Source organism: Acanthopagrus latus, chromosome 22 (assembly GCF_904848185.1).
Source record: "Acanthopagrus latus isolate v.2019 chromosome 22, fAcaLat1.1, whole genome shotgun sequence".
In the NCBI taxonomy this organism is placed as follows: domain Eukaryota; kingdom Metazoa; phylum Chordata; class Actinopteri; order Spariformes; family Sparidae; genus Acanthopagrus; species Acanthopagrus latus.
The window spans coordinates 22,459,502-22,477,530 of record NC_051060.1 but is presented as its reverse complement, the minus strand read 5'-3'; the positions used below and the strand labels follow the sequence as shown (position 1 = coordinate 22,477,530).

Below are 18,029 nucleotides of genomic sequence, written 5' to 3'. Positions count from 1 at the left end.
CCTTTTCTCTCTGGTCACTCTCTGCCTTGCTCCGTGCCTTCACACACATAAAATGGAGGGCAGCGGTGAGGTTCCAATTCAGAACTCATTTGTGGTGCTGCCGGCCCCCTACCCGCTCAGCAGTTGCCGAGGGGACCCAGGGGAGCCCTATCACAGCTCTATATGCAAATGTCCTTGCACCTGGACAACAGCGTGGGCATGCTGGGACCGGGAGCTTATTTATGCAAATCTCAGGGAGACAGTCACAGCACAGAGCCGGCCACAGACACTGGTGGCCATATCTCCCCGCCAGCACAACAACTAGTTGGAAAAACGCTGCAAACATGAAAGATGTGGACCGGTTTTTGCAAAAGATGGGAGGGTGGAGTGACAAGAAGTCAAGAAGATTGGTGCAGAGCTGGCGGTAAATAACATGTGAGGATGTACAGGTTGTAGGAGATATGATGGGATTCCTCCCTGCATTTCAGTAATATTCAGTGTGAGAAGTCTTGATTTAATACCTAAGGTGTGACTGTACAGGTATGTTGCAATGCCCTGTAACAATTAATGAGTGAGACAATTAACAACGGAAAAAAAAGCTTGATTTCTTTTTTTGTTTGCATGTGGCACGTAGGGATATATATAAGGGTCCTCATGCACAGAAGACACACATCGCAAAAGGTGTTTGTATACCATCACGACACCACTGACAAGAGGCAATAACACTGAATATGTTAAAGCGCTCCGCGGCGAAAGGAGAACAAAACCAATCTTTGTGTCTCAGCTGGCCCTGCCTCCCCGACTGGGCCGCACCACTGTGTGAGACATCACACAGGAAAACGCTCGCTCTCCGCATACAACAGGCCACATTAATGTGCAAATGTATGCAAGGAAAATTTCAGAAAAGCCGAAATTACCGAGCCAAATGAGGTAGCTGCACTCAAATTGTCGGGATTATGAATAATTACCGCACGTTTTGTGGAAGTTTCCTCAATTTCCTGTGAAACAATGACTTCAGTTGGTTTAATTGAGGAAAATCCAAATGTGGTGTGAAGTTATTGTTTTGCAGTGGCTGGAGGCTGGAGCTACCTATGCCCACTTTCACAAGCTGAATGAGGGCACATCAGAGGGAAGCTGAAGTCGCAACCGTTCCCTTTAGTTTCTTTAGTAAAAGCTGCCAGTTCTCCAGGAGGATCTTGTTAATTACACTCGACGTACGGGAAAAGGCGAGTGGTGAGTTCTGTTATTGCTGAGGTGGCAGTGTCACTTCAAACCAAGTTTTCCCTAAAAGTCTCCGCTGCTCCGTGCTCGGCTAACGACACCAGCGCTCGACACATTTGTCGGTGAGCTGTTACAGAAAAGTTTATTCACCAACAAGTCGGCACAATACAGTCAAACGTCTTCATACTTCTACCAAAAGAGGATAAACTTAACTTCCCTGTAACAAGACATTCGCTCTTACGTCATCTTATTCAACTTAACGTGGTGTCTTCTTAGCTAGCTCGCTTCCACTAGCCACCGGTAAAGCTGCATTCAGGATTGAGGCCTACCTGTTTTCAGAGGGTGTTTGAACTCTGCAGCTTCAAGCAGAAATTATGCCGTCTGCATCGGGCCGAGTGTGCGAAGGTCTCCTGGGGTCTGTCTGACAAAATTTCCACATAAAAGGGTTGTAGGTAGGTGCAGGCCCTGCCGACGTCTATGCCCCTCCGGTGTGTTGTAGCCGCTGTGTTGTCACTACACTACAACAAGATACAGAATATGTCTGCACATGTGTGAGACGTGTCCTCCATGTGTAGTCCAGAATAGCAGGAAGAACAGGTTTACTACGTGTCCATTATTTCCATGTACGTGTCCGTATGTGCACTGTTAACGCAAGTTTCACAAAGTAAAGGAATAAATGACCTAAAAAAAAAAATCACATCGTATCGTTCGCTCCACACAAAGCCTGTAGGATTTCTATTTTGAATTACTGCCGAAAATAAGCTCAGTGGTAAACACGAGTTTATGAGACATTTTGCTCAGAAGGATAATAATCACAGATAAACACAACTTTGATTATTTTTGTAATGTAAATGAAATCCCCAGAGCTGTGACTCTAACGTCAGGCCACAAACAAACTACACTGTGGTCCCAGGAATTTGACATCACCAACATTAAGCATCTTAACTGCACGAGTACGAATCGTTTGCAAGTGGTCCGTCTGAAAATATGAACTAATGAGTAGATATAAAGGTGTTTGGCATGATGACGTTTAAAGTAGCCAACAACTTTCCATCCATCCATCCATTTTCTTCCACTTCGTCAACAACTTTTGTCTTCTCATTTATAAAGGAGATGATCGCCACCACCTTTTCAAGGCACGTAAACTCTTTAATTCAAACGTTGGGTGTTTATACCTGCTGATGTGTTCTATGTTGTGGTGCAATATGTGAAAATGTCTTAAGATTGTGCCAACCACAGACTGAAAACCCATTCAAAAAAACCCATCGACTCTGAGTGGAGGGGGGAAAAAAGACAAAGCCAAGATGTTTCCGAGTTTTAGAACTCATTCCCGCTGCACTAAATGCGCATTGGACCCCTTGGAAGGGGCAGATCAGGTAAGACCGATGTGTTTTCTCGGTAATTAGACCAGTGGCTGACATGCTGTTCCTTAAACAGCAGTGGTCATAGAGGAAAGCGGGTCTCATAGTGCTGTAATTCATCCCGAGAATGATGCACCTGCCTGGGGGCTGACTGGCAGATTTGATGCTCTGATCACCACGATGCTGCCTCTCACCTTCTGGTTCAAAACCGGGAGAGCAGAAAAAAGGGGAGACAAGCCGGTTAAGAATGATGCCTTACGACTCTTTGTGGTTTGATTGAGAGCAGCAACAAACTTGGATGTGACGTAAGGTGCTTTAAAAAAATGTAGATGAGTCCATCATGAAAGAGCAGATGAAAGGAGTCTCTGGTGATGTGGACCAAGAAGAAAAAATGTCAGGGAATAAAATGACTTAAAGAAAGAGGTAGGAAAAAAGGGAGGGGAGATGAGCGGGGGGGGAGGAAGGAGGGCTAGGACGGCTGTTGTTATTGTGTTTGATGTAGTGCTTGACAAGAGAGAGAGTTTAGAAATCCTTGTGTAGTACGAGGCAGACGAAGAGAGGGTTCATTTAAATGCATGCTCACTCAGGGCCCATACGGAGTGGGTGTCTGTTGAGAATTCATCATGGCCTTACTGATAAAGCCTGAGCCTCTTAGCGAGGGGAAAGGAGAGACAGATCACTCTCTTGAGGTGAGATTGCCTCATGGATGGACACTTGTTATGTAGAAATACACAACGCTGACGGATATTACCACGGCACTTTCGGACCGGTTAGTTATCCCTCCATCCTGCATCCATCCATTCCGCCGTTTCCCCCAGGTTGAGCATGAAGTGCTCTCAGGGGACCGTAAGCTGCAGACTGCATCAGTGATTAAAGCTTCACAACAATTAGAGGGGGAAGTTTTCAGAGAGAGAAATCTCTTTCTTTACAAAGGATTCAGGGAAATGATACGTAATATATTCCATATGAGACGTAGACGTGTTTAAAAAAAAAAAAAAACAAAACATTCCCGCAATCCTATCACTTCAGATTAGCAGCTGTTAAAACCTGTCATCCCTGTGATTAAGTGCTACATGTAAGATAGACACATGCTTTATACCTACATTAATTGGGTTTTTGTGTTCATTTGGGGGGAACTGCAGCTCTTTAAACTGTAACACTGGCATAGTGTTTTTCATAAAGGTGGACAAAAGTTTTAGCAAGCAGCTGCTAATTTGTGTATCGAGCAGACACGGAGCAACTTTAGGATAAAGTCTACAGTTGTGTTCCTCTGATGTCCAATTTCTCTCTCCGTGTAGCTCTCTTGTTTTTACCACCAGCTCCCGAGGGAAGCATCTGTCTCTTTAGCTGCTAAATGTTCCACAGTGTTCAACAGCTAGCTGATAACTGTGTCTGTTGTTGCTGGACTCGAGACAAGCAGGAGATCTCTAAGAGGTTTTCAGTGGCAGCTGCTGCTAGAAGATCGAGCAGAAACAGTCAGAATTAACTAAACCATGATCCGTTGTAATGATAGATAGTATATAAATGAGAACAGATTGAAAGATATGACATATAGGACCTCTACAATAAAGTGTTATATATTTGAGATCTGTACTTAAAACCCGAAGAAATCCATGAGTTTAATGTCGTTTCAGTCACTAGTCGGAGGCTAACGTAAGCTAGTAATGACTGTCTTTAAATTCATCTCAACACTCAGCAGAGACTCTGGTTCTCTCTCTTCTTCTCTCCTCTCTGTTATGTCTTCATGCATTAAAAAAAAAAACTACATTTCCCCTCCAGCTGTGGTCAACATTATAGTACACAAAAACCAGACAATGGAGGTCATCTCCAGGGATCCCTGCTGCAGTCAGGCTGATAAACAGGAGCGACAAGAAAGTAAATCTCTGAGCTCTCCTCCGGCTTCGGATCAGAGCAGAATATGATGCGACACCGGGTGTTATTTCCTCCAGAGGGTCTCGCTCCCCGACTGTCCGGCTCTGATCAGCTCCTCTGCCCTCTCTACACGCCTCTACACCAACCTCTTTTGTTTTCAGAGAGAGACCCCTACCGGCAGAAATGACATACTGTGTGTTTAAACTCATCAGAGGAGGATTACCAAGACTGCCAACAAACTACTGGCCTTGAAAATATGTTTTACATTGTGTGCTAATAGCATGTGCGGGAAATCTGCTTTATTACTTTATTGCATAGGTGGGGCTTGCTTTATGGTACAAAACAGATGTTTTCCAGCTCAGCTGGGGCTTCGCATATAGAGCTTCAATCAATATTGGATGCAGATGGTGGGCAAAATGAAAGACGGTGAAAAAAAAGGAAAAAAAAAAGTCTCAACATGGTGTTATTCTTGACAGTAATGACACCGACGTATTATAATTTATTTGATTTTAAAATGGCTACACATAGATTAAAAGAGGCTTATTTAAAGGCTGTTTAAAGAGAAAAATTCAGACAGGAGAACAATGGCCCCAGGTGATAAGTGCTGAGTGTGTGTGTGTGTGTGTGTGTGTGTGTGTGTGTGTGTGTGTGTGTATGTACATTACAGTTTTTCATTTGAGCTCTTTCAAAGGAACACACACACCAGTCAAACAGTGACTTGAAATTCCAGTTTTACTTGAGCAAAGTTTTTTCTTTTTTTCCTGATAACAGCCCTTCAACAATTTAACAAGCATACTGCCATCATGCCATGAAATGTAGTCATTTATGTTAAAAGTTAGGATATTGTTTCATAATTTGATTTATGCCCCTGAATTGTTATCGGTCTTGGTTGCAACCTCACACATTTATTGTCCCACTATGGTTCCTGTCTTTGTTGTACTTTGTGTATGATGTGTAATACCTCCTACGTATGGATTTGTTGGTATATATACTCTTGCATAGTAAATATATGTAACATTTGCCAAAGATTGTTGCAGTAAACTCCTTGCAAGAGTGGACTGAAGCATAAATATGCCTGTGACACAGTGGTTATATAATACAGGTGCAGGTGAGGTTGTCTTTCAGCTGATTCAGCAGACATGCTTCTTGTTTTGCTTGTTCTGGCAATTAGCTTTTGAACCTCCATCATGTCCTTGGACGGAGCTGTCCCAGCAACGTGCATCTGCATCCCCTTCTGCAAAAAGGCTCCTGCTGCTCATCAGCCAGAAACCAAAACATTCCTCATCCAATCCTTTCCTCTGTTACTCTCTCCCTCCCTGTTCACACACACTAAAATAAGTCAAAACTAATCCAAACACAATCTTCCATCTGCTTCCACTCCAATCTCCTGAAAAGTTGCAGATTTTCGTGCTTTTTTTTTTTTTTTCTTCCCCCTCCCCTCCCCCCCATCTCTAATGTGATAGACGGGCAAACTTTTTTGGAGTGCAGGGGGGATTTGGGGGGCTGGCATGGCGGCGATGGTGGTGGCGGTGGTGAAGTAGGCAGCAATTAGCGTGGCGCTAATGAACTCCCTCTCATTATCAGTGAATCAACAGGCCTGTGCTAATTACGGTTAGCAGGACAGACTCCTCTCTCCCACTGCGACGGGCTTCAAGGTCCCTCCGGAGCTGCAACACACCGGATGGTCTGCCAGCAGCCACAGGTGCAAAGCACTCACTGCCAACGTTAAAAACAGAACATAACACATGCACACACAAACACGGGGTTCGACAAACACTCAAATCCAGAGACCAAATGCGCTCTCTGTCATGTTGTGGTCATCTCGTGCAGATGGCCCTATTGCACAGCCTTTTTTTTTTGTTTTGTTTTACATATTCGTTAGAAATTAAAGTACTGTTAGCCCTTTATCACCCAACAGTAAGCAAATGAGAGAGGCATGATTCAAACACTAAGTTTTTTTTTTTTTTATCCATGTTAGAGTTTATTTTAAATGTACTTAAATTTAGCTCATTCAAATGGCAATATTCACAACCCGAGTTAGCGAGTTATTTGCAGGACCTGCCATCTGCCCACAGACTGTACAGACCATGGATGTAGTCGCTGTGGTGCCACCCATAGGTTTATAAAGAACCATTGCATAATGCGGTGTGGTGGCTTCATCCGTCACCACCTGGCAGCAGCTGACTCTTGCTATTCCAACAATAGGAAAAGAAGGTGAGGCATCCAACCGTAGCCTGGTTTGCATGACAGCTAGCAGCTAGCTGTCATGCAAACCAGGCTGCTGTTGGATGCAAAGCAGCCCCCGCGTTAACCGTGCATAATTTTAAGGCTTAATGTAATTTAAATAAGTGCATTATGTAAAAATTCAACCTCGTTCATTTGTCGGTCACAGGAAATTTATGATCACACAGTGACCAAAGCTAGTGCCAAGCTGTAATTATGTTTATCTCAGCTGTAAAGTTCATTTTGTTGTGTTATCTGTGGGGACTCGCTTGTTTTTGGATCCTCAAGTGGCCAGTTTTGCTTTTTTTGTGTTGCCACTTGAGTTCTGTGGTGCATTTTAGTGTCTTTTGGCACCAGTGTTTTGGTTCTTCGGCTCACAACAACAACAACAACAGCAACAGAACTAGACGGAGACTGAAAAAAGTGACTTAACTAGCCACAGACAAGTTTCCTACTTCCAAGTTATAGATGCAGAATGATAAAATCATCAGCGTTTACGCTGGCTTCCTGTAAACCTTGCAATCACTATCCATTTGCGTCAGGTCACTAAGGAAAAGGAAGGTTAAGTAGCTAAATGATTGAATATCTTACATTTAACCTGTGTTGTTATTTGCAGCTCTGAGGAAAATGTTAACGATCCTGTTGTCTTGGAAACATGAGCGGGGAGAACGCTGTCAGTAGCCACTTAAAGTTTGTGATGTGGAGAGAAACATGAGTCCAAATGAATGCTAACGTTGCTTTACGTCTGCAATCAACCATCCGAAACCATTTGATCAAACTACAGGCGATCCTGAGGGTGAATGGCAAAATGTTTGTGTGATACGTGATCATAAGTGTTAGAAATTACAGCCCAAACTGCAGAATATAAGAAGCTGTTCTCATCCCTTAAGCTACAGGTCCCGCTTACACTTCTATATAATTTAACTGGCATATTACAACAAAATCCTCCGACCTCCTAACATCCCTCTGCTCTGCAAACAAGTGTTTCACAGCAGACGCAGCAAGATCCATTAATCAAATGCCACTTGCAAGCTAGCCGAGGCCCTCTCTTATCAAACACTAAATACTTACTGAAAAGCACAACTTCTGACTCCATTGATAAAGGCACTAAAAGGCTTTTTTTTCAGCGAGTCACTGAGGCGAGCTAACACCAAAAAGATTCTCGGTGTCAGCCCTCAGCGTGAGCCATAAGATGGGACCTAGGCATGTAAAACAGACCCCCTCCTCCTCCTCCTCCTCCCCTCCCTCCCCTTCCTTTCCTTTCCATCCATAACTTAAGCAGAGATCAGTGGCTAACACTCTTAATCCCAAGGGGGTGCTTTCTGAGCTGTAATTTAAAAATAGCGTTTTAATAACACACCACTGCTACAGTACATTAATCTCAGAATTAATTATCTACCCCACCCCCAGCCTATTTACTTGAAAGAGGCTCTTTGCTGCATTTCTTGTGTTTTAGTTCTATTTATTCCATGAGTGAGCGGATAAAGAGATGCATGTGGAGTGTCTTGTGCGGAGTGCAGTAATTATGCAGTCGCTAGTATATTACCAGTATGTATATGAAAAAAAAAAAAACAGGCGAATAAATTAGAGCCGCGGGGTGTCGCCGCCATAAATGGTCAGTAAGGTGAGATGTCTCTTAAACGGCGAGCAATCTCTCCCAGACTGCGCGACGTAAACAACAAACAATTCAATTAAGGTGTGCATTAAATACGAATGTGAGCGTAATCTAAAGATATTGTAGCAAAACGAGGCGGCGGCGTGGAGAATAACTTTCGCGTTCGTTTACATTTTTATGCAAGAAAATGTTTTTAATCAAACGTCACTCCGAGCAATAGAAAATCAATTCCGAGGAGAAATTAAAGAGCATAATGTGACTGCGAGCCAGGCCTTAAGGCACCGCAAATATTCAAAAACAATATTAAACTGCGATAAATAAAATATGAACCTTCTTTGGCAATATAACATTCAAGCGTCAGGGGGACGCGGGCACTTAATGCAAGTTAATGAAACACAAGAATCATGTGTAAAGGCACGGCAATCACTGAGCATTTGTCGAAAAAAGGTGATGATCGTGTTGCTGAGCCCTCTGGCAGAAGTTGCCAGCTGACAAGAGATCAGGTTCGAACACTGACAGTGATTATCGGTATACGAACTGGGGATGTTAATAAAAATGATGTTAAAAAAACAGACGAATCCTCCTTGTTCTCGTTCCCCTCCCCCCCCACATCACCACCACAGCCTCCCTCGCTTCCTGTTTCTCTGATTGACTGACTGACTGACCTCTATTGTCACAGCTCCACCGTTGACAGTGATCTCCACACATACATCACTTTGTATGTTCTCGGCTGAATGGCGGCGGCGTGCGTGAACTCTGCATGAGGCAGGTGCCCCCGGGTCTGTGTATCACAGATAACCTTTACAAGGAGGTGCAGTTCACGCCTCCCGGCCCCCGCACCTTCCCGCTATCACATCAAAAGGATCTGGATGTGGTTAAATTCAGTCACTGGAGAGACAGTCGGGGCTTGGCATGCATGATTGATGTCGAGTTTGCAACATTAGGTATCATAAGGTGTAATGTAGGAGATACCGTTAAGTGTGAGATTGCATTTGAGCGTGTCGGAGGGAAATAGGAAACAGTTTTGAGAGCTCTTTGTGTGTTTTATGGTTTTCTTTCTGACCACAGCTATAAAAACAAAAAACCAAGACTATTAATTCGTGTTACGCAACGTGTTAACTCGGTCCTCTCCTCTGTATCTCTGTCTGCTAACACTTTTTTTTCTTTTTTTGGGGGGCTGCCTGCGCCTTGTGTCTTCCCTGCCCTTAATCCCTCGCACACACATAGAGAATCCCTCGCAGACTTTCATGTTTCAATTAAGGTTTGATTGAGTTATGAAATATACAAGTCTTACAGCCAAAGCATGACAAAATGACATACATTTCTGTTGTTTGTGACATGACTCTCCTCAGATTCCTCCGTCTCCGACATGACATCCTATTAATTTTGTTTATATCGAGGCAGGTGGTTGTCAGTAAAAGTCATTTCGTCAATCAATTTTTTTTTTTTTTTTTGTTTCGGACTGACTATTTTTCAAATGAAAAAATAAGTTGCTAATTTTGTCAGTGCTCTTTCTAGACACTGCAGGTTTAATTGCTAATTGTTAACTGGGAATGAATGCATTTGCATATTAATTAGTTAGCCCATTTGCATTTTTAATTTGCTGCCTTCAAAGGGGGTGAGATAAAAGGTCGCACAATTCTGAATAATTTAAATAATTTATGCTCCATTGGTGAAAAGAAGCTGAACAGAAGTGTTCTGCGGATATTAACCCCTGAGAGCTTTTACCGAATAAAGCACTCCAAAAATTGTTTTAACAAATCTAATTAAACGGAAAAAGGTCTGAACACACAACCACCCAGAGCACTAGGAGCTAGAGTGTGTCCTCTGGAACAAAAAACGCTCAGGAGAGAGTGATGGCGGCTGTATGGATATGGAGGACGAGACTTCCAGCCCTCCATCCGGATATGAAGGCCTCTCGTAGTCTTTTCATCATTCAGATTGATCAAATACCCCTACAGGAATGCTGATGGAGTCAGCGCTTGGTACTGTAATAGTAATTCTCTCTGAAGTTAAGCTGCTCTTTGCAACGTGTCATACTTCATAAGCAATCAAAGAGATGCATGTACTGTGGCGGATCCTTGAAAAGTTGGGCCGAGACTAATTTCAGCGACGCGTCCAAGTTGTCGGTTTAACGAATGGACACCGGCGGCGAGAGCAAATTCATCAGATCATCACAGAGAAGCAACAACAAATAAGAGCGGATTTGTCGGCCGCGTGCTCCTCGCTTTAACTTCCGTCTCCTCTTCAAGCTGCTGAAGTGTCCATTTAAAGAAATAAAAAAATAAATCTTTCCATTTTTGGGTGCAAGGAGCTGATATTTTCTCTCCCTTCTTCTTCAACCAGGTCCCGACTGCATTGTGAGACTGTCTCCTCTCCTTTGTCCCAGTGATCTTAATTACAGGCCCTGGGCCTTGTGCACAGAAGCCCATTTAAATCAGAACACATCCAGCTTCCATTATGGGCTTGGCATTTGGTCTTTGTGCCCATGCTCTTAAATTACATGCTGCCAATCCTAGTGGGCACGGGCAAGATGAGGAGCGGAGGATGGGTGAGAGATGAGGTGAAAAGGGGGGATGAGAGAAAGGAGAGAGGGGGCTGAGAGTAACAGTGGAGGGGGGCCACAGGCTACACTTGTCGACGGAGAGCCCCCACCCTATCTGCCACCTCCACCTCCCTCCCTCCCTCCCTCCCTCTCTTCTTCTACCCTCTTTATCACCAGATAACTTATGTAAAGTAGCAGATGAAACCCATTCCCATTCACGTCGGCCTGATTGTCAGAATAAGCTTGCATTCCTTTGAAAAGTGATTGACCGTCTGAAAGGGTACAAATTAGGGGCCTGTTCGTCTTTTCTTCTCCGGTCGTGGGGTTTATTTGCGGCAGATTCACCCAGGCCCAAAATTAAGTGAACTCAGGCAGGGATGAATGGGAGAGCTCTGATTGAATAATTGATTTCCTTTGTGCGGCCTGTGTTTAAGAGGGATAACTAGACATCCTTTGGAGTGTAATGATTGTAATTACTGCGATGACTGGTCATGTCAAATATGACACAGGAAAGGACTGTTATTAACCTTTATTCTCCACATGGAAAAAAAAAAAAAAACTCACCCAATATCCTCTTGTCTCTCCCGTCTTGCATATGGGTTTCACCTCTGGTGGAGGCATGGCTGGCGTAGGTTGAATGCATGGATGAACTCATTCCCTGTCTCCTACTCCTGGTCCATGAAAGGTAGATGGGTAATTGACTGTGCAGTCAGAGTCACTGGTGTGTCAATGACTCAGACGGCTAGTGAGCCTTGGGGTAACTCGCAAAGTACAATGCATTACGGCTCCAGAATTTAAGTGTAAAAGATAGGAGTTATAGCCGTGTTCATGATATCTGTCAGATTCCCATATGCCTTGACCTCTCAAGCAGGGCGGCCCGAATTGGGCTTTAATGCACTTGATGCATTTGAGGGCTTCAGTGAAACAGACATTCATCATGTAGTGATCAGACACAGGCTGCTGAAGTTACTTGGACATGCGGTCCACATGAATCACAGATGATCTGCTGAGACTCGTCCTGCCCAAACAGTGACTCCAGACTGCCCGACACTTGGCAATATAAAAAGTTGTGCCTCAGCTTACTTTCATGGAGTCGATGTTGACTGTTTTGTGTAATGGCTAGAATAATGATGCCATCGGTGTTCGGGATGGTTTCCCTGTAAACCTCACTCCCACCATGCAATTTTGTCTGACACCCAGGCACAAATTCTCCCGGGAAAATTAAGGCTTACTGGCGGTTTAGTTTAGGGAGCCTGGCACGATTTCAAGCTGCTTTCATTACCCGTATAAACTCACGTGTTGTCGTGTGTTGTGGGAAGCTACTGTGGGGAAACAGGAAGTGATGTGGTTGTGTTTGCAATGGCCATGCCAACAATAACATAACCAGGAAACCCCTCGGGAGGGAAAAAAAAACTGGAGTTTTAGCAAATAACCAAAATGATTCACAGAATGTATTGTGGTGCAGAGATATCTACTGAAGTTAGCATGCTAATCAACTAGCGTGGAGCCACCTCAAAGGTCATATGCCGATAGTAAACAACACCAACACTCCCCCTGCAGAGTCAGCTAATAGGGCCACTAGCTGCACAGCTAACTTAGCTAACTTGCAAATGGCAGCTACAGTGATCACAAGTTCTTGGCCCGTTGTTAAGTGGACTAAAGGCTTTTAACTGAGTCACTGAGGCAAGCAAACACCAAACAGATTTGCTGAGAGCCCACAGCATGAGCTATAAGATGGGACCTTGTGGAGAAGAAAGTATATTTCCCTCTGAAATGTTAAAGTAGGAAACAATAGGAATACTCACATAAAGCACTTGACTAAATGTATTTAATTTCTTTCCAGAACTGAAAGTTAAACACGCTCACTGCATTTTTCCTCTGTGCAATTCAATATTGTTCATTTAGTGTGGACACAAAATATACTGTTGTGTGTGTATATATAGCATTTAAAATGTTAGCAAACAGTTGCCTATTTAAACATCCACCCGGCACAGAGCAGCATTAGCATTCAGTTGGTTTCATGTTCCTGGCGGCCTGACAGAGTCCAACAGTCTCTCTCTTTTTGGAAAAAATGTGTCTCGTTAGCTGCTAAATGCTCCACTATCGTCACTAGATAGTTGATAGATTTGTGCGTCTGCCATTTCGGTGCTGGCAGGACGGACGCATTGGGTCGAAAACAGCTTTTTTGTCTGAATGCATCTGCGTGCTGCATCTTTAATCAAGTAATGTCGACGAGAGGCGAGCCAAAACATGAACAAAGCAGTGAGCTGAAAGAGGCTAAAGAGGACTGCAGAGCTGTTAGTGATGATCTCATGTACATCCGTCACTTCACGCGCCGTCATTTGATTCACTGCCGATGAACAAATATTGATTAGTGCAGCTTTAAACGGAGAATTAAAGAGAAAAAAAAACACCATATTAAAATATAAATTACGTGCAGTATTTCAATCCCAGCTCAGGTTTTAATTTGTAAATATAAACAAGTCTCTCCCAGCAGCTGAACAGCAGAGACATGATTATCGTTATAGTGTCGAGCTGACACCGATCCAATGGAGCGGCTCCACGGACGGTGAATAATTGAACAACCCGCAAGGCCACCGTCACAGCCCCCCGTGGTGATTTTTACAGGGATATGTAGACGTTTTATGATTCACAGCTGTAAGGCCTACAGTCAAATAAAACTCATTTGGATGCAAAATCTCAAACGTGATACGAGCCCGCGTGGATTCATAGTCGGTGGAACTCCTCCTCCTAGAAGTGTCATCGCATTATCAATTCAAGAGTTTCAGTTTTAGGCGGCTAGTTGTGTTGTGTTTGTGAATGTTGACCGTCCAAAACATGTGGATAACACACTTCGAAGTCTCATAAAAAGGGGTTTCCTTTTAACTCAACTTGACAGAGGATGCTGGTCTCATCACTGACCTTTTCTTCTTCTTCTATTCGCGGCAGCAGTTCCCTCCATTCGTCCCACCACTGACAGATCCCTCCGGCTCCAGGGCGAAACTTTTAGCGACGTGTTCCTAACCTGTCACTTGGAACAGCAGCCCCCCCGTTGCCCTTCAGTTGAACCTCTGCAGTCGGCGCTGCCAGCCGTGCCAGCTGTGGAGACAAGTGAAAAACTTCATTTGCAACTTCATTTGAAGCCTTTAATTAGGTACCACGAGCACCAGTACAGGGATAATGTGACCTGCGAGCAGCAGACAGATGGCACCGGGGAAACAGTAAGACGTTTTCCACATGACCCAAGTGAGGCATGTCATATCGATATCCAGCTTAAAGTGTTCATATTAAAGAACTGGAAGCATGATTTTGCTAATAGCGTGTCCCAGTTAGCAACGCCAGTGAGCATGAGCATGAAAAACACCTGTGCTTCTCCTGCTACGACAAACCAAAAAGGATTTTAAAGGTGCTCGAAGTCACAAAATGAAGAAGTGATACCGAGAGCATCGCACCCTCAAACAACTGGAGCCAAAAAAAAAAAAACCTCTGTGAAACTGAATATCAACCTGCAGCTGATTCTGCTGCGACATTATGACAACACGTCCTCTGGATCTGATATATACAGCCGACAACATGTGCAGGAAAACTGTTGTTATTTTTTTAGATAATAGATGTGATCAGCACATAATGTCAAATCAGAATGTGATATGTTAATGGTAATGATTAGCTCGCTGGCTAGAAATGCCTGTCAAGCAAGAATAAGAATAAGGTTTGAAAGCGTATATGCTAAAGTCATTTTCTAATTCTTCCTCCTCTTTTCTTCTTGGACAAAAGAGAGAAAAAAGGGTTTGCTGGAAATTAGACCACTTTCCTTTCTTTCTTTCTTTCTTTCTTTCTTTCTTTCTTTCTTTCTTTCTTTCGTTCTTTCTTGTACTTTTCAGATTGAATGATCTAATCATCGATTCACGTTCTCACATGTAGATATTTAAACGTTTTGCTTGGATTGAATCGTTGTCGGTTGGAGCTGAAGAATGAACTCTTGTGAGCTCCTTTTCTGTGATGTCAAAGTGTGCGGCAGCAAAACAACAAGGTCGTTTAACTTAACATATATGTCTGTTAAAGGTACAGTGCAAATTATTTCCATCGCTATCCACTCTGGCCTCATTCGATCTCCCCACTGCACTGAATAAAAACACATCTCCATATGCTGGAGATAAATGCTCCATATATGTCCCCAACACTTCTCAACACATTATGACCCCCTTGATTGCATCTGACCTGCGTGTCAAGGCGAGAGAGCGGTTTAGCGATTGTCCGTAACTACATAAAAACACATATTTGCAAATATTTAAAGGATACTGTTTTGTGTTCAGTTTAAATGTCTATGTATGTTTCATTTATTATATATTTCTAGGAATACAGCGGTTTAGTCTTTAGCTTCTCAATCTGGGGGCGTCAATTTCTCATGCATTTGAAACCTTAAATGTTTACGAAGATACGTCTTAACCTTCAATATCAACATATTGGCTTGTTTGTAATAGAAGCCTTTTGAAACTGAGAATTTAATTTATACACGTTTTAAACAAAGGGCGATTATAACCTCTCAAGTGACGGAGACACAATCATGAACCTCCTCACACGCTCGACGAACTCATGTCTCGTAGTCTCCCTAATTTAGTTTTTCTATTTGTATAAAGATTAATTACACTGTTTTGATTAAACTGGAATCAGTGTTAAATTGATATTAAATTGTTTGTAACTATATCTATTATATATATAAACATATATATATATACATATATATATAGATATATATATATATATATATATATACCGTATATTCTTGGGAGCAGATGTAAAATTAGACTTCTGTTTCAATCAGTATTGTATCTTAAAAAAAAAAAAAATCACAAGTTACCTGTAACAACTGTATCGATATAGATCAAGAGGTCATTGATTAATGACATCATAACCAAAAATAGTTACATCTGCCCCCCCCACCCGAGTCTCCTGCTGGCGTGTTAACAAGCTAATCTAAGACGCTAAACTAACAAGGTACAGATTATACCTGCAAAACATCGTGGGGGTTACAGCACGTTTGCACTCTGACATTAGCAATTAGCTCAAAGTACTGCTTTGCCTGTAAGTACAGCCTCACAGAGCAGCTAGCATGGCTGCACCCTATGAGTCTTGCTCTTATTCGACAGCATTACTCGACAGTCAGCCGTGCACCATTCACTGATTCCTCCTTCAGTCTGTGTCTCAATTAGTCTAAGGAGTATTAAGGACCCTCCTGCTGGGATATGACTATGTTCTCTCTGTTGCTTCTGTCTTTATCCCCGGGCCGTGGGTGCCTTTCATGTAAGATCTGGGAAGATACGTTGTGGCGTAACTATCACTCGTGTGCATTAAAGCTCTATTAAAAGCAGCTGTCTGTACTTGTATCGGCCGAATTAGTGGACACAGGAGAACTATTCTACTGCGATTTATTTATTTTTTTGTTATCATTATTAAGTATTGCCGTCTAGCTGACCTTTCAAAAAGCAGATTCAATTGTAACTTTTCATTCATTTCATTTTTTGCACTGAAGAGAATCGTCTCAAAGGGGGAGACTTAATGAAAGAAATACTGACAGAGAGAATCTGATTTTGAAATGTAAATACCATCAATAACAAGTTAAAAAAAAAAAATAAAGTCATTTCCTCCCCCCACCACACACACACTAGACTATGAATGAAGACACAAATGCAGTCTGGAGTTGGTTGCGACTGTGCCATCCTGCTATTTGTGTTCCTTAATGACTTTCTAATTCCTCATCAGTGGGTAGCTAGACTCCACAGCAGGCAGACGGGGAGCAGTGGCAGGGTGCCATCCAGGAACAGGTGCTCCTCCGCGTTGTGCTTATGGTGTCCGCAGGCCTCGGTTACATCCTTTAGGTTGATTTTAAATCGGGAGCATTTCAGCGGGGTTCAGCGCTCTCCCTCGCTCTGAGCATAAACACTTTACTACTTACACACTCGAGCACCTGACTCCTGACTTCCAGACACTGGTTCACGTGTGGCTGATGCTAACATGGCCTACTTTGTTTTTGTTTTTTTGTTTTTTAATGTGGTGGCAGGAAAGACAGAGACTGCATTTACCTGCCGCCACTGCTGAGAGCATTTAATGATGATGTTAAGCTGCCGATCGTTTGCACTGAGTGTAAGTCAGCTGCGGACTTTATGGTATTTGATGCCTTGACATGCTTTGACCATGATCACCAATATAGACATAGGTATTTTATTATTGAGCAGGTGATTACAGGCCTGTTTTTTGCCAGGTAAAATGCTCTTGAAATGTTTAATATGTTTCCCTTATTGATTGACATGTTGTAGGATGTCAATCAACTCGGGTGAAATTAGGATTCTAGCATCGCTGCATCTCACGGATGCGATTCAGCACGATAAGTGTTGACATTTGGCCCTCGGCCCGCCATTAAGTTTCAGTTTTGGCCCCCTCGAGGGAAAACGTTCGGGCACTCCTGCTGTGTGTGTGTGTGTGTGTGTGTGTGTGTGTGTGTGTGTGTGTGTGTGTGTGTTGTTTTAGATGCATTAGATGATTTTTCACCAGGAAGAAAACGAGTGACAAGTGATTCACGCCTGTCAATCAAAGCTAAGTCACCTGTCTGATCATTAAGGTAACTCAATTTAAAGTGTTATCAGGTACTCGGGGAACATTAACGTCTGAACATCAGGTAAAAAAACTGTTGTGTTCGAAGGGGAAAATGAAAGATGTTTACCATAAACAATCAATAGATCTGTAGATGACAACACCTGCACTCCAGAAACATTAACATTTGTTTTGTTTTTTAAAGATGGTACAATAGTTTTTTCTGGCTTCGTTTCCTGATGTTTTTGCAGCTCTGATGGCTGATTTGTGAAGATCTGCATCGGTCCGGACACCTTTCCGCAGGCTGTGCTGCAGAGCTGACGTCTCAAGCTGATGCAAGTTTTGGTAAAGTTGCATATATTTTTAAGATTTTGTCACAATAAGACGCCTGTTAGTGTCTGTCTTTCAGACGACTATCACCACCTTTGTGATCTTAGAACATAAACACTATTCTTACCGTCTCACCAATATTTTACAGAATCCGGTAACATTTTAAAGAACGGCCGGTGTTTTTAACCATCAGAGTCACTGTGGTAATATTTCCGTTTCAACAGTCTTGTGTTTTTCCTCTCTGAGGATCAGAGTCAGCTTTTCTTACATCTTCCTGAAAACTTTGCAGGTCAGA

At 42.9% G+C, this 18,029-nt stretch overlaps 1 long non-coding RNA gene across 2 annotated transcripts in view; it reads right to left on the bottom strand.

Annotated features, from left to right (window-relative positions):
- Positions 1-5,210: 5,210 nt before the first annotated feature.
- LOC119012272 overlaps positions 5,211-18,029 on the bottom strand; it is a 22,359-nt gene continuing 9,540 nt past the window's right edge. The window contains exons 10-11 of one of the 2 annotated variants that reach the window (XR_005072432.1): positions 13,739-13,915; positions 5,211-6,149 (exon numbers count right to left, since the gene is read on the bottom strand). This is a non-coding gene — a long non-coding RNA (uncharacterized LOC119012272). Of the gene's footprint in view, positions 6,150-12,697; positions 13,167-13,738; positions 13,916-18,029 lie in introns of those variants that run through there. The other variant, XR_005072431.1, reaches the window with a different exon arrangement.